This window comes from Macaca thibetana, chromosome 8 (assembly GCF_024542745.1).
Source record: "Macaca thibetana thibetana isolate TM-01 chromosome 8, ASM2454274v1, whole genome shotgun sequence".
NCBI classification, from domain to species: domain Eukaryota; kingdom Metazoa; phylum Chordata; class Mammalia; order Primates; family Cercopithecidae; genus Macaca; species Macaca thibetana.
This window is the reverse complement of record NC_065585.1, coordinates 95,549,298-95,567,502: the sequence shown is the minus strand read 5'-3', so window position 1 is coordinate 95,567,502 and position 18,205 is coordinate 95,549,298. Positions and strand designations below refer to the sequence as shown.

Here is an 18,205-nt window from a genome sequence, read left to right as displayed (position 1 = left end):
AGGCAGAACCGCTATGCTTCCTGTGCAACCTGCAGAACCCTGAGCCAAGCAATCCTCTTTTCTCTATAAATTACTCAATCTCAGGTGTTTCTTTATAGCAATGCAAGAATGGCCTAATACAAGTAACTTTTGAAATGTTAGAAATTGTAGATGTTTTTAAAGGCATAAATGTGATGCTGAGGAAAACAGCTAATCTTTTTTAACTTTGAAGATTCCTTGAGAGAAATTGTTGATGCGAACTTTTTTTTTTTTGTATTATTAACTTTTCCCTGAAATAAAGCATGATTGATACTCCCTCTTCTGAATTCTGGGTTGGTCTTTCTTTCTTTCTTTCTTTCTTTCTTTCTTTCTTTCTTTCTTTCTTTCTTTCTTTCTTTCTTTCTTTCTTTCTTTCTTTCTTTCTTTCTTTCTTTCTTTCTTTTCTTTCTTTCTTTCTTTCTTTCTTTCTTTCTTTCTTTCTTTCTTTTCTTTCTTTCTTTCTTTCTTTCTTTCTTTCTTTCTTTCTTTCTTTCTTTCTTTTCTTTCTTTCTTTCTTTCTTCTTTCTTTCTCTCTCTCTCTCTCTCTCTCTCTTTTTTTTTGATGGAGATTCACTTTTGTCACCCAGGCTGGAGTGCAATGGTGTGATCTCGGTTCACCACAACCTCTTCCTCTTCGGTTCAAGCGACTCTCCTGCCTCAGCCTCCCAAGTGGCTGTGATTACAGGTGCCTGCTATCACTCCCAGCTAATTTTTGTATTTTTAGTAGAGACGGGGTTTCGCTGTGTTGACAAGGCTGGTCTCGAACTCCTAACCTCAGATGATCCGCTTGCCTCGGCCTCCCAGAGTACTGGGATTACAGGCATGAGCCACTGCTCCTGGTCTGGGTCATTTTTTCAAAGTGAGATTATTTGGGAGGTCAACCATGTTCACATCAATGCTTTTTACACCAATACTTGTTGCAGGTGGGAATACCTCATTCCTGTCTCAAGTGAATATTTATTTTATCATCCTGTTCCTAAATTATGAATCAGGTGCTTAAGCAGGAACTGAATTATTAAGCAGCAGTAATTTCTTTAAGTCACATAGAAGCAAGGCTGAAAGCATTCTTCAAAAAATTATGCAAGTAATTATATTGTTGTCCTAGAGTATGTAGTGTATCTAGGTTCCACACAAAGCAACGTGACACTTAGGGAAGACATTGTGACATATTTCACAGTGTGTTTGTAACTTTAAATTATAAATATGAAAAGCTTCTCATTCAAAATAAGAGCTGACCACAGAATTTATATTGGTGACGGAGCAAGAATCTTCCTTAAAAAGGGGCAGCTAAAATTGCTGAGAATCAATCTGGATATCAGCCTCATCATGGGTTGAGAAGAATTAGGCTGTTAATGCTGCTACTTCTACTAATGGTTCCTATGATTTATAAACTTACACCACATTCCATGCTGCATATAAATGCTTTAAATATATTGTTTCTAATGCTTTTATTAGTCTTGCAAGAGGCTCCATTAATCTTTATTTTACAAAAAGGAAAATGGAGGCTTGGAAAGTCTTAATGAGTTGCCCAATGTCATTAATTAAGTGTGGAATAGGAGCTGTGAGTCGAACCACACCTCTGTATGTCCTAGTCTGTGGGTTCCCAAGGGCAAAGTGACACAACATCACATATCATTTTTACATACAGCCCTCCACCCAGTGACCACAGGTAAATGAGTTGGCTGGTCCTACAGCCCACATTGACTTGGGTTCCACCTCCTCTAGCAGAATTGAATTGTACATCAGATGGCTCAGTTTGACATGCAATGACTACCTACAGGTGCTAGGAAAAGCTAGCAATTTCAAACCTGTGTCCCTGCTATGTACAAGTCACCTGAATGTGCTACAGATGATCCTGTCTTCCACCTAGGTAGTGACTGCATGCGCGTTTTCTTATTGTGGTTTGAGCAGGACTGAGACTGAAACACAGCATTCGAAATAAATGGCCTGTCACTATTTAAGAATAACTGGAGTATTTAGCATTCATGCATTTTCAGAATTGTTAGGGATTAGTTATAGTGACATAAAATTTCTGGGAGTTTTATGAATAAGAAGCGAATTGAAACTTCATTGTTCACTTCCTTTGTATTTTTCACAGAATTTGTCCTTTATGAATCATTATCACAAACCGACTGATGTATACATTCATCTTACATTATTGAGAATTTTGCTAATCTTTTATAGGCTTTTATAGTGTCACTGTTGTAAGAGCATTCTATGTGGAGATTTTGTTTTGAAATTCATCTCTTATTTATTCCGCAGGTGTCTACTGAATATCTAATTTGTGTCAGCTCCATAGTTGAGACTGAGGGGAACAGACACTCTCACAATCCACTTATGACAGCTCCAAATATCTATGCTCAGCTTTGTCTCTTCTCCACTAGTCTCTGTGGAAGATATCTCCTCTCACTTTAACGCTAATCCTTCCATGGGTAGCTCCTATCGGTTGTAACAGTCTTCCTCTCCCCAGTTTGTTCTATTCCCCCCAAGTTCTACTCTTTCCTTTCTCCCATCTGTTCAACCCCTTATTACTACTGCAATTCCCAATGTCCAGGCTACAAAATGGTCTGCCATCTTTCCCATTCTCAAGCCCACATAAACACACACCAGAATTGTTTCTCTGTAGTTCATTGCTGTATGCCCATAGCTTCTCAATAATTACGTATTGAGTTTAATGAATGGATAACATAAGGCAACATAAAGGTAGGAAAATATCTTATCCAGAGAAATTTTTTTAATTTTTATTTTTATGACTTGGGTACATATGCAGGATGTGCAAGTTTGTTACATAGGTAAATGCGGGCCATGGTGGTTTGCTGCACCTGTCCACCCATCACCTAGGTATTAAGCCCTGCATGTATTAGCTGTTTTTCCTAAAACTCTCCCCTCCCCATATCCCACCCTCCCCAACAGGCCCCAGTGTATATTGTTCCCTTCCTTGTGTCCATATGATCTCATTGTTCAATTCCCACTTATAAGTGAAAACATGCCGTGTTTGGCTTTCTGTTCTGCATTAGTTTGCTGGGGATAATGGCGTCCAGCTCCATCTATGTCCTTGCAAAGGACATGATCTCATTCCTTTTTATGGCTGCATAGTATTCCATAGTATATTTGTACCACATTTTCTTTATCCCGTCTATCATTGATTGGCATTTTGGTTGATTCCATGTCCTTGCTATTGTGAATAGTGCTACAATGAACATATGTGCATGTATTGATTGCTGGGTCAAATGGTATTTCTGGCTCTAGATCTTTGAGGAATCACCATACCGTCTTCGATAATGGTTGAACTAATTTACATTCCCACCAACAGTGTGAAGGCGTTCCTATTTTTCCACAAACTGGCCAGCATCTGCTGTTTCTTGACTTTTAATGATGGCCATTCTGACTGGCATGAGATGGTATCTCACTGTGGTTTTCATTTGCATTTCTCTAGTGATCAATGATGTTGAGCTTTTTTTCATATGTTTGTTGGCTGCACGAATGTCTTCTTTTGAGTATCATGAGGGTGACAGGCAACCTGCAGATAGGGAGAAAATTTTTGCAATCTATCTATTTGACAAAGGTCTAATATCCAGAATCTACCAGGAACTCAAACAAATTTACAAGAAAAAAACAAATGACCCTATTAAAAAGTAGGTGAAGAACATGAACAGAGGAAAATATTTTATAAATTTATGGGCAACATTTTGGTCTAGTCTCTAACAAGTAGCCATTTATTTGATAATTTAAAATGTTATTACTTAAAAATGCACTTTCATAAATTTTGTTTAAGGTAGATTGATCACTTGACCTCTTCGAGAACAGTCTCTTGTCTAATTTGGTTTTATGTCCTTATTTTCTAAGTGGTTTCTTATCATGGAGTAGGCATTCAACAAATATTACTCAAGTAAATTACATTTGGATTATTCACTTTTAAATATTCTCTTTGATATGACATTATAAGCCCAAATGATGAAAAATTATTCAAGTTCGCCCAGGTATTCTGTGACTGGAATTTCTGTGTAAATCCAGTTGTTACACCTTTCTTCCAATAAATCATAACCAAATGTCTTTAAGAGTGAGCTGCTGTCTGCACCCAAGGGGCTACCACATCACCAGGAAAGTCATACTGTATCACAGTCTTTTGTCTTTGTGCCCTTGAGTCTACTTGGAATGTCAGGGTTTCAGGCCTGGCTAAGATCCATCGCAACTCCATTCTTTCCTTCATGTCCTCAGTGCCTGGACTTTGCCGAGTCTTATTTATAGCAGCCCTGTAGGATATACATGCAAACATATATAACCAGTTACTTGAAGTCCATGCCTACAAAGGACCATTTTCAGGAGGTCCTTGTGAGAAGTTGAGATCTTCTTAGAAAACATGAGTATACATGTTTTTCCTAGACAATGTTAATGTCTCTCATTCAGACTGCTGCTCTGGAAGACTCTGTCCAGGACCGTCCTATGTTTGCTTTCCCCTACTATAGGCTAGTTTTCTTTCATTTATGCCCTGAAATATGAGCCAGAATTCTCTCTTTTTTCCTACAGTGTGGATCATGGGAGCTCTTTTACAGAGCAGATATTACTCCAGCAGCTTTACAAACGTAGTCGTCATGTCTACACTACAAGGTGGGCATTTGTGTCCACATTTATACAGATAAGTAAATAAGATTATGAAAGCTTAAATTACTAAAAAGTGCTAGAACTGAGATTCACACGCCTTAAATAGCTACGTATTTCTATAACAGTTATTTTTAATTAATAGCATATTTATTGTGTCAGAATAATAAAAGCAATTTGAATGAAAAATCAATGAACTCTATCAAACATGTCTAATTTAATTATTGGGTTCTATATCCTTGATTCCCAGGAGAAGAGCTGTATAAAAAGTAGGGATTTATGAGCTGTTTAGAAAAAATGTAGTGAAAACAATTAGGTATAACACTCATATAACATTTGTTTTAATTCCATTACTTTGCTAAAAGTTATGTTAATTATAGAGAAAGGAAATATGCTAATTATAGAGAAAGGAATTATAGAGAAAGGAAAAAGGGTGTAGGCAAAGGTCAAGGAAAGGAAGATGGGAAGAACGGCTGGGCAGAGCAAAAAGTTGTGCTGTGAAGTTAGCTCAGTGGAGGCCTCAGCCAGTGTCCTGGGAGTTCTGAGGGTGGGAAGACTCTCAAGATTATCCCTAGTTGGGGTGGGAGGGTGGGAGTTTACATACCCAGTTTGATTAGCGATTGGATGTGACCACACCAGAAGGGGCCTGGGCCTGGCCATGGCTGCCGTAACTCTCCTTAGCTGGGCCATCCCTGTGGAGTGAATGACTAAGGCTGTTCTGCTAGGAGAACTCCAGGCACCTGTGAGAGAAAGTCGTCCATTTCCAAAGGGAGGTCATCACAGCACCTACTGTGGAAGATTATGGGGTAATATGAAAAACACAAGAAATGAGACAGAAAACAAAATAGTTGCTTTCATTAAAGCTATGTCAAAACTTGTGTTCTTATGCGTCAACTGCGAGGCAACACAAAGGGATTGGTGAAGCTGAAACTTATTTCTTTGTACTATTTTCATAATTATATGTAAGAGAGTTTAATTTATATGTAACATAGACTAGTCTGAAAGTTTTATCTATAGTCTTTATTCATTTAAGGAGTTTGCTTTCTATTCCTAGATTCTAATAGATTTTTCTTATGATTGGGTATTGAATTTCATTGCACGATTCTGAGATTATTACACCATTTCTCCTCTTTTTTGTCTGTTTATGAGATGAGCTATTATTGATTGAGTTTCTTATTTTAAATCACCCTTGCTTTAAAGAACCTATTTAGTCAGTAGATCGTATCATTTAATATATTGTAGAGATTAATTTGCTAATCAGTTTAGGATATTTATATCAATGCTCATGGAAGGGTTTGATTTGTAAATTTTCCTTTCTTGTCCTTTTCAGGGATATGCTGACCTCATACAAAGTTTACAAATGTGTTCCTATTTTCATTCTTATCTGTAGAGTTTGTGTGAGGTCAATGCTATTTCTTCCTTTAATATTTAAAAGAATTCACTAGTCAGGCCATTTAGGACTAAAGTTCTTTTGAGGAAAGGATTAGAAGAATAGTTGATAATAGAAGTATTAAAATTTTTTATTTCTCCTTCTGTTAGTTTTGATCAATTATGTTTTTTTCATAGAATATAAATGCCAAATTATTGGCATACAGTCTATCAAAATGTTATGATCTATCCAAATATCTGTAGGTCTGCAGTGATATTTGCTTTTTCAGTCATTGTATTGATAGTTTCCTGACTCATTTTTAAAAATCAATTTTGCTAGAAATTTATAAATGTTACTGATTATTCCAAATAATCAACATTTGGCTTTTGTGATGCTTGTTTTATATTCTCTAAAATACACTTGTTTTATATTCTCAAAACTCTGTTCTTATCTTCATTAGTATTCTTTTCTACTTTGTGTTAGGTTTGCTGGTTTTTTAGCTTACTTTTTAATATAAACTTTTATATTATTTATTTTCAGCCTTTCTTTTTTCACAATATATGCATTTAACACCACAAATTTTTCGCTAAAGTGTTGCTTTAGTTGATTGCAACAAATTTTGATGTTTTGTTGTAATTATAATTCAGTTGAAATGTTTCTAGCTTCTGTTATGTGTCATAGATTATTGTTGTGATTTATAAATTACTGAGAAATGTGTTGCTTACTATTTAACAAGTTTGCTATTTTTATAGTTTTATTTTTATTATTAGTGCTTGGCTTCTTTCTACTCAGGGAACATACTCTAATGAAGTCTATCCTTTGATAGTTATTGAGGCTTTCTTTATAGTCCAGCATATGGCCATTTTGTTAATATTCAGTATGTAGATCAAAAGACTACAAATTCTATAATAGTTACATTGTTCTGTATAGATAAATGAGGTGAAATCTCTTAATTGTATATTCATAGCAATGTTACATAATTTCTTGATGCATCAATTTCTTAACTGTGTTACTCAGATTTTCTATATCAATGAAGAACAGTCTTCCTGTTCACTTATTTTCTCGATTATTTCAAGACATATTAAAATCTCCCAAAATGATCACATACTTGTCCCTGTTCCCTTGAATTCCCTAATTTTTGCTGTATTTATTTTGAAACTATATTATGTAGATTTAGAATTATTATATCTACTTATCTGAAGCTATGTTATAGAGATTTAGAATAGTATAACTATTTAGAATAGTATAGCTTTATTTACCTTTATGGTTTAGAAGAGTCTTCATCTCTAGAAAGTCTTCTTACCTTTAAGCACACTTTTTATTATATTAGAATAGTGACATAAGCTTTTGAAAATTTTTTATTGTTTTCCATTATTTTAGTTTTAAACTTTTTTTTATTTAAAGCCTGTCTCACACATGTATAATTGAGTTAAAGATTTAATATTTTTTATGGCATTACATTGTTTGGGCTTCCTGAGAAGAAGACCATGAGACAAGGATTTTGATATACAGAGTTTATTCAGTGATTATCTTATGCTTCACTGACATGCTTCACTGCATTTTAGTTGGCAAATTAGATAGGGAAGGAGAGGAAGCCACTGTTGGTAATTTGAGCTTAATCTGACCAGGGTCGATGACAGACAGCACAGAAGGCACACCTCATACATAATTTCCACACTCCAAAAAGTGAAGTGTTTAGGCTGTTCATTTTCTAACTCTGAGGAGTCTGGCTGAAGGTTATTCCTGAGAGACACACAGGTGTAGAGTAGGATGCCATAGCCAAAGAATGCCTCCAGCCAAACATGCACAGGGGAAGGAGAGTAGAGACTGGACCATTATAAAAGAAACAGTAAAAGCTGATTGATATGGGCAGATAATTACCACTAGCAGCTATATTCAGTCTGACGATGTTTGTCTTTAGTTAAATTACTTAGAACATTTATATGCTTAGTGTAAATATGTATGCATATAAATTAGTTAAAATTCGCCATATAATGAATTGGGTTTTATTTTACTGATTGTGTTTCTTTCCCACTCTGATATTGCCTTTATGGATTAATCAGATTTTGTTTTTTTGCATTTTCCCCTTGTATTAACTTGTAGTATTTTCTTTTACTCATCTATTCATAATTACCATAGGGAGTAGGATTATATCATGTAACCTTGCCTTGTTAATAGATAATAAAATTATGTTATTATTTCTCAAATAATGTCACAACTTTAGAACATGTTAATGGCATTAATTTCCTCCTAACTTTTACTTAATTGACATTATGCATTTAAATGTTACATATTTTTTCTTACACTGTATACAAAAATCAACTGAATATAGACTTATGTAAGATCTGACACTCTAAAACTTTTAGAAAAATGTTTAGTAGAAAAATTCTATGACGTTGGTCTGGGCAATCATTTTTTTGGATCTGACCTTGAAAGCAAAAATATACAAATGGGATTACACCAAGCTAAAAAGCTTCTTCACAGCAAAGGTAACAGTGAACAGAATGAAGAGACAACCTCCAGCACAAGAGAAAATATGTGCAAACCATACATATAATAAGGCGGTCATATTCAAAATCTATAAGGATCTCACAGGACTCCATAGCAAGAAAGCAAATAACACAATTAAAAATTGAGCAAAGAACCGGAAAAGAGAATTCTCAAAAGAAGACATACATATAGCCAACAGGTATATGAAAAATTGATCAACATTACTAATCATTAGGAAAGTGCAAATTAAAACCACAATGAGGTTTCACCTCACAGCTTTTAAATGGTTACTATAAAAAAAAGGATAAGTGTTGGTGAGGATATGGACAAAAATGAACTCTTGCACACTATTGGTGGGCATGTACATTAGTAGAGCTATTATGGAAAACAGTAAAGAGGTTTCTCAAAAAATTAAAAATAGAACTATCATATGACCCAGCAATCACACTTTTGGGTGTATATCCAAAGAAAGCAAAAATAGTACATCAGAAAGATGTTTGCACTCCCATGTTTATTGCAGCATTATTCACAATAGCCAAAATACGGAATCAACCTATGGGTCCATCAACAAATGTATGGATTAAGAAAATGTGCTATATGTACACAATGGAACCCTTAAAAAAAAAAGGAAATCCCATGATTTGCAACAAGATAAATAAACCTGTATGACTTTCTGCTAAGTGAAATGAGTCAGTTACAGAAATACACACACTATAATCTCACTCATGTGTGGAATGTAAAAAGTCAAACTCACAGAGGCAGAGAATGGTGGTTACCAAGAGCTTCAAAGTGAGGTGGGGATTGGGAAGATGTTGGTTAAAGATACAAAATTTCAGTTACATAGGAGTAATAAATACAAGAGAACTATTGTACAACAAAGTGACCATAGTAACAATATATTGTAAATTTGAAAATTGCTAAGAGAATAGATTTTAAGTGTTGTCACCACACACACACACACATAATGTTAGGGAGCCAGATGCAGTGGCTTGCGCCTGTAATTTAAGCTCCTCAGGAGGTTGAGGTGGGAGGATCTTTTGAGCCCAGGAGGTCAAGGCTGCTGTGAGCTATGATCCAGCCCAGTAAATATGTGAGGTAATGCATATGTTAATTACCTCTATTCAGGCATTCCATAAGGTACATATATGTTGCAAAACATCATGTAGTATAACATAAATATATACAATTATTATTTGTTAACTGAAGAGAATAAAAAAACACTAATTTGACATAATTTTAAGTCTCATGACTTTAAGTCTCATGCTATTATTGCCTTATAAGTAAATATTTAGTTAATTTTTATTTAAATTTACTCACACATTTACCCACTATATTCCTCATTCTTAACTTCTGAAATTTCTTCTTTTAATCTGGAGTTATATTCCATATGCATAAAATATTCTCCTTGATAGTTCTTTAAAGTCAGATTTAGTTTTCTCAATTTTGTTTGTCTAAAAATAAATTTTTTCACATTCATTGTTGCAGGATATTTTTATAAGGCATCCATTTCCCAGTTGAGATATTCTCTGACAACTTTCAGGATATCATTATGTTGTCTCCTGGCTCATCAACTGAGAAGTCAGCTGCCAGTCTTATTGTTGCTTCTGTAAAGGAATGTGTTTTTCACATCTGGCTGTGGCACTTACTCAAGGTAAGGACCTATGTGAAGAAAGGCATGCACTTATTACATAACATAATGCTAACTACTTCTCTGATCCAGATATCTTGTTTGAGCATTCAGAATGAAATTAATAAGGTTGAACATTCAAAACCTAATAGTCATCCTCTCCTTTCCTTCTGGGACTCACAATAAACCTATATTACACTTATAGCTGCATCCTACATATCTCTAATATTCTTTTTGCATCCTTTATTGTGTTTTTCTCTGTGTCTCAATTCGTCATTTCTAATGACCCATCTTCCACTTCTCAAATCCTATTTTCTGCTGTGTCTAATCTGCTGTAACAACACTTTAGTTATTTCTTATCTTCATATATCATTATATTTTTTAAATTTTGGAATTTCAACTTAAAAATAGATTCTAATTAATTGATGAAAATGTGCATCTTTTAATCTATTGTCTACAGATTTTCCTCTATTTTTAAAGTTTGCTTCTCATAGTATTTAAAAGCCATTGGTAGTTCACATTTATAGTTGCATCAAACATAGGCTTATTTTTATTGTCTCTTTTTTATTTTGTTTTCAATCTGTCCTTCTGCCTTTTTTTATAATTAATGCACTGTTATCCCCCTTAGGGGAAAATCTTTGCTTGTAATGGTGCTGTATTTTTTCTTTTTAATTGATACATAATAATTATATATATTTATGGGTATGTGTGATATTTTAATACATGCATACAATGTGTAATGATCAAATCAGTGTAATTAGGATATACATCACCGTAAACACTTATTTCTTTGTGTTGAAAACATTTCAAATCTTCTCTTTTAGCTATTTTGAATTATACTATAAATTATTATTAATTGTAGTCACCCTACTGAGCTAACACTAAAACTTCTCCCTTCTATCTAACTGTATGTTTTTACCCATTAACCAGCCTCACTTCATTCCTCATCCTCCATTTCCAGCTTCCAATATCCAGCATGAGATCAACTTTTTTAGCTACACATTTGAGTAAGTACATGTGTCCTTCTGTGATGACATGACAAGAACTTGTGTCTATCTGTCTTTCTGTGACTGGATTATTTCACTTAACATAATGATTTCCAGTTCAATCTGTGTTGCTGCAAATGACAGGATTTCATTCTTTTTCAAAAGTGAATAGTATTCCGTTGTTTATATCTACCACATTGCCTTTATTCATTCATTCATTGATGGACACTTAGCTCGATTCCATACCTTGGCTATTGTGAACAGTGCTGCAATAAACATAGGGGTTTACATACCCATTAGTGGGACTACTGGATAGTATAGCCATTCTATTTTTAGGCTTTTTTTTTTTCCTTTTAGAAATATCCGTTAAAAAATGACTGTGATAATTTACATTCCCACCAACGGTGTCTAAATAGTTCCCCTTTTCTCTGTATTCTTTCCAGCATGTTTTTTTTTTTTTTTTGTATTTTTGATGATAACCATGCTAATTGGGCAAAATGATATCTTCTTGAAGTTTTGATTTCCAGTCTTCTGATAGTTATTGATGTTGAGTATTTTCTCATATACCTGTTGACCATTTGTATGCCTTCTTTTGAGAAATGTCTACACATATCCTTTGCCCACTTTGTAATGGGATTCTTTGTTTTCTTGCAGTTGAGTTGTTTGAGTTCCTTGTATATTTTGTGTATTACTTCCTTGTTTGATGAATAGTTTACACATATTTTCTCCCATTTTATAGATTGTTTCTTCACTCTGTTGATGGTTTCCTTTGCTGTGCAGAAGCTTTTTAAGTTTAATATAGTCTCATTTGCCTATTTTTTTTTTTTTTTTTTAGTTTGCCTGTTTGGTTGCCTTTTGAAACATTAGCCATAAAGTTTTTGTCTAGACCAATGTCTAAGCTATTTTCCCATGTTTTCTTCTAGTGGTTGTATAGTTTCAGGCCTTACCTGTTAGCTTTTAATCCATTTTGAGTTGATTGTTGTATGTGGTGAGAAATAGGGGTCTGTTTTCATTCTTCTGCATAATAAGTTTTCATTGCATGCTGTGCATTACATACAAAAACTTTAGAATGTTATCTTTCTTTAGAGAGAGTTTGCTCTTCCCTAGGTGAGTGTGATAAAGGAGGATGCCATCACCTTTGTCCACTCAGGGACGTGTGCAGTCAAAGCTGGTCTGTATGCTTGATATAAAACAAGTCTGCCTCTTATTTCTGTTGTCCCTCTATAGTTTTAATTAAGAGTCTCATATTTCCTCAAGGTCTCCATTCTTTGTGCTTTCTAACTACATAGATTTTTTCCCTCAAGGCTTCTAGAAATTATGTTGCACAAACTCAGGATAAATGTGGCTGCACAAATCAGATCCCCTCTTGAAGTTTGTTTCCTCTCTCCAGCTTCCTCTGTCTCACCAGCTCTCTATTGATTTTGAATAGACGATTTCATACTTTACCTGGCTGTCCTATGTGTGCTTCATAAGAGTGGTGGTCTCCTACTAACTACTCTGTCCTGACATGGATGTGCAAGCACAGATTTATTTTATGATTATTATGTTTGCATCATGCCCTTATAGGTATCCATTTAATAATGTGCAATCAGGCAAATTCTACTTGAGTCTGGCAAATAGTTGGCCAGAAGCCATTACTAGTAATAGCAAAAGAATTTCATTTTACATAATCTATAATTAGGTTGCTCTTTAATTAGTTTAGTATGATATTATAATTATATGTGAATTAAATTATTGGTAATAACTTATTTTATTATTTTTAAATTTAAAAAAAATCACCTCAAATTGTCTTATTTAAGTATATGAACTAGGAAAATCCTAAATGACAGTTGTGCTCTGGAACTCTTGAATTTAGACCGTCTATAATCAGGTAAATAACATCAGTAAAGAAACACTGCCTAAATGATACCTGATAGAAATGTACTGATGTGGAGAAGAGAAGTGGAAAATTGAAGGGGAAGCTTTCTTTTTTAATAAGAAGATAATAAAATTGGAATAAGAAACAACAGAATGGGGAGTATTTTATAATACTGAAGAGAATAGAAATGTGTTGCATTGGAGAAGATATTTTAAGATCAGAAGTGAACATATTAAGTGTTTCGTTAGAAGGTTTTAAAGCATAATTATGGCCAGGTGTGATGGCTAAAGCATGTAATCCCAGCACTTTGGGAGGCCAAGGCAGGAAGATCAACTGAGGTCAGGAGTTCGAGACTAGCCTGGCCAACATGGTGAAACCTTGTCTCTACTAAAAGTACAAAAATTAGCCGGGCGTGGTAGCACATGCCTGTAATCTGGGATAGTTGGGAAGCTGAGGCAGGAGAATCGCTTGAACCCAGGAGGTAGAGGTTGCAGTGAGCCAAGATCACGCCACTGCACTCCAGCCTGGGCAACAGAGCAAGACTCCATCTCAAAAAAAAAGTGTAATTGTATAAATTTTGCAAGGTTAGAAATATCCCATATGATTAAGGTATAATCTACTAAGTCAGTAAATTTAAGAGAGTCCCAACTTGCCACAATATGGGGCTTCTACCTCATTATATGGTGTTAGAATGAGGAAATGCACATAGGCTATAATTAGGGAAAAAGCGACCTGAGGAGAAGTTGGAGAAACGTTTACATGTGGTAAATGATGATACCGAAAGAGAACAGACATATGTATATTAATTAAACAGTTTAATTTTGAGCCCTTCAGTGCTGGAATTTTCTGAATAATGGAGATATGTTGTCTTCCTCACTCTTGTATTTACAGTTTATGCAAATAAACTATGTGTTTGTAAATCAACATTTCTTACCAGTTCAACATGATGTCCTTACCTCTTGAAGGGAAACTTGAACTGGAAGAGAAAATTATAATTGCTAGAGACAGCAGTGGTTATTTTAATAATCCCTTTCTGTGATGGATGCTACTCTATTATGTACATTAAATAATTGTCTCCTCACAACAACCCTAGGCATCTGTGTTACAGATGAGGAGACAGAAGCATAGAAAGGTTAAAACTCGCCCAGGGACAACAAGTTAATGCAAGCACTGGATGTCCAGAGGAAGCACTAGATGTCTCCTCTGTTTGGAAATATCTTTCCCAAGATGTATTTTCTGGTCTCAGCTTAAATGTTAATGCTCAGGAGGTCTTCTGTGAACACTGTCTGAAATAACTGCCTCGTCTGCCACTATCACATCATTGTATTTCCATTCTCTACACAGCATTTCCAGTAAAAAAAAATTTGTTTTTATTTGCTTATGTGATTAAGTTTTCTTTGTTAATATTATATACCTGCTTTATTTATTGTCATAAAATATGAGACATTTCATTTCTTGTTTCCTTCTGTATCCACAATAGGTACTTAATAGGCACTCAACAAATATTTGTTGAATGAATGAATGAATGTCAAATTGGTAGTTGGCTTGGGTACTGCAATTGCAGTGTCATGCTGCCATTATAATCTTTCTTAGTAGCCACAATTGGCAAGAAAAGCAAAGGACACCAAATGGAACTCAGGATAGGTAGACAGGGGAATCAAGGAGGATTATTCCTCTCTGGGTTGTGTGCCAAAATATGAATACTTCATTGTTTAATAAGCGCAGTAGGTCTAATGGTCAATATGGTTCCCCTTTGCACTAGAATTATCTTTTCACTGGAATCAAAAGAAGGCAAGACACACTTCCAAACTGAGATTAGTAAGTGGGAAGTTGGCACAAGATGTATTTTTGAATGAGCAATATTTTTCCAGCATATTTAAAATACAGAAATGGATCACCAGAGACACTGCTTAGTGTCTCACAACCAGGAGCATACATGCTGGTGTCAGACAGACCTGCCAGCCCTGTGCTTTACTGAGTGTGTGACCTTGGGCAGGTTACCTAATCTTCCTAATTACATCCTTGTAAATTGGCAGCAGATGGCATGTTTGCTAAGTCTTCACGGTTGTTTTCATAGCCCTCTCTTATGTGATAAACTATGAGGGTTTTTATAATCTACAACAGACATTTCAGGAAAAGTTGGTGTTCAGATATAATTCAGTAAAAATCACTGTCAAAGGGGGTAAAAAAGAGTTAGATACAAACCACAGAAATTTGAACTTGGGGTATCACTCAAAGAGCATTTCAAATGGGAGAAAAGTGAAAAAACAATGCTTTCGTGTCTTCTCATTTCCCATCACTTTACTGGAGGAAGATGAAGTCTCATAAAACTGCAAATGGAAAATAATATATCCTGTCAGGCTTGGCTAGGTATTGGGCAGTTAAATGTTAGCTCAAAATATTTATCTTAGAGCATTTCCTAGTGATTTATTCCTTGCAGAAGTGCTATGTGTAAGTATAGTCAAAAAACAAACAAAAAAACAAAAAACAGAAAACCCTTTGGTATGTTGTCTTTTGTCATAAATACATCTTCTCTCTCATTTAGCAACATTATACCTTCCCTTTCATTCCTGTTTCTCACTTTCTTTTATGTCTGAGTCTTCTAGGTTTTATCTCGAACATCCCTACACTTGGTAATTGGATGTATATGTCTGAGTTTTAATATATACTGATGATTGTGCTATATTTTGAAATAGCATGAAAAAATATGGCTCATGATTGCCACTTAAGACGCCCAAAATGCAGGTCAAGCTTCATGAAGCACATGCAAAACTGAAGAGCGAGGAGGGGAGCGACAGTCTAGTGGAGATTGATAATCCCCCTTTGCTGAAGAGCAGCACAGCATTTCAGATTGTAGGCACAGGCTTCAGCAGGCCCAGAGCTTATCACCTAAGCCTGTTGCTTTTGCATGAGCTCTGGAGAGTCTGTTAACTTTCTGACTCTTAGTGTCCTTACATGTAGTAGAGTAGATGTTAATACAGTTACATTAGTGAATGACATGAATGAAGCACTTAGTTTGGTATCTGATTCTTGTAGCTGCTCAATAACTAATATCAATTGTTATTACTTTGAATCCCAGTTACTCCAAAACTTCTGGAATCAGTAATAATTTGTGTGTGTGTGGTTTAAATTCTGCTTGTGTGTTCAAGCCACCTATGTATACAGGAGAAATAATTGCCTGTGCTGACCACTGAGTCTAGAGTCCCGTTCAGGCCCGCATGACTATTTTGGCCTTTGTCTCAATTCTGCCAAGGATGGATTTTGCTGCGTGGAAAAGAGGGCTACTATTTACGTGTATGGCACTCCATGGATTTGCACAGTCTACAACACTCATCTACGTGCATGGAAGCCCCCTTAAGAGTGCACTTTCTGGATGGCAGTTGGGCTTCTCTCAGGGAGCAAAGACACACTGTGTCTCTTCAACTACGAAAGAAAGTAGCCAGAAATGTCCATGCTTAGTGGGCTGTACCTGAAGTTTATGCCATGTGTAATAGATATTCCTTAGGCAGAAAATAATTTATAGAGCTCAGATTTTTCATGTTGTCATATGAAAACATGACATGTTAATATGTCATATATAAATTATATGTCATACCATATATTACATGATACATGATATAATACCTATGGTTTTTTATATTGGCAGAAAAAATAGTCATATAGAATAAAGAAATATATTAGTAGGTGACAGACAGCCCGTGAAGTACTGAGGTGTGTTTTGAAAAGCACATTTCTATTTAAATGAAAATATATGATCTCATAAAGGAATTCAAAAGGACATAAATTCTTTCACTTCTTTGATCAAAGGATCACTGTAAAATGATCTTTACAAATTGGCATGAGTAGACCAGTTACACACAATTTTGCACTTTTAAATTTGAAGCTCTCATAGAGGCTCCTTCAACTTTTGTCTGTAAATCTCTCAAGGGTAGAATCTGTGTCTCCTTTTAAGGGGTGATAATAAATATGTTTATGATTAATATAATTAATTGCTGACATGATTAATGATATTCAATAAATAGTTGAGTTAATGAATTATTCAAAATGGTTATTTAATAGTTGTGTCTGGTATATTTTTAAAATAATATTTGTTCAAAAACTATCTGTATGTCCTTCACTGATTTTACTGAACAGACAATTAATTATATATCACTTATGATGTGTCAGGTAATGTTCTATGCCTCTCATATGTATTAACTGGTTTAATTCTTATGATAACCAGAAAGTAGAAAGTAGGTGCTTTTATTAACTTATTTAACAAAAGAAGAAACTGAGGAACAGAGACTCTAAATTCTTTGTCTAAATTCTCATGACAGTAAGTAGCAAGCTGGAATTTACACCCACGCAGCCCCACTCCAGACTCAGTGCCCCTCTAGCAGCTCAGCTCCCTTCTGCGGATGCCAACTAAGAAGGACCACCCTGAAGACACTGGATTTTGAAATGTCATCTACTCTCCTTAAAAAATACAGTCTAATTTATGGTAATTTCTTATGCATTGGTTCTCATAAGCCAGTCATATAATTCCTTCTTGGGAGGTATTTGAGGATGAGAGAGATTTAACATTTTTTTCTGCCGGTATTTGGGTCATGCCAAATATGTCTATGTACAGCACAGTTCCAGAGGACAAATCATCACATTTAATTTCATTTTTGCTGCATAACTGAGTCCTGTCTCTCCTACAGAGTTTTGGGGGTGGTGGTGGAGGGAGTGGAAACTTCTAGGAAACATTTGTATAGAAACTTCAAGGGGCTGGATAAGGTAGGAGAGAAAAAATAATGCTCATTTTTATGGACACTAGGTGCCTGAAATGATTTTCTGATTAAACTAACGATTCATGCTGTAGACTTGTGTGTTCAAAAAAAAGTTGCTTTGGTAGCAAGCAACAACCATGTTTTTCATAGTCATCTTCAAATGAGACAAGATATAAATATTCTTAATATTTTTAAGATACTAAGTTATCTCATACAAGTTACTTTATCTTCATAGCACTTTACCAGGATTATCCAAAGAAATCATGAGTATTTGGTGAAATTTTCTCTATGCTTACTTGGTGGGAGAACTCCTTTACTTTTAGTAAGTGATATCATAATCGCTGATATGTCTTTGCAAATACATGCTTTTTAAACAGAATCTTCTCTATTCTAGTTTTAAAAATTATTTTAAACTTATCATAACGCTTTCTCTATTCTCACATGTAACATTTTTTATTTAGGAAACAGGTATGAATGCCACTTTTGTCCTTTTGCTTTTTATAAAAA

At 34.9% G+C, this 18,205-nt stretch overlaps 1 long non-coding RNA gene across 1 annotated transcript; it reads left to right on the top strand.

Annotated features, from left to right (window-relative positions):
• Positions 1-9,953: 9,953 nt before the first annotated feature.
• Positions 9,954-17,691, top strand: LOC126960802 (uncharacterized). Its single transcript, XR_007728113.1, has 3 exons — positions 9,954-10,127; positions 11,034-11,110; positions 17,264-17,691. It is a non-coding gene; the product is annotated as an uncharacterized LOC126960802 (long non-coding RNA).
• Positions 17,692-18,205: the final 514 nt, after the last annotated feature.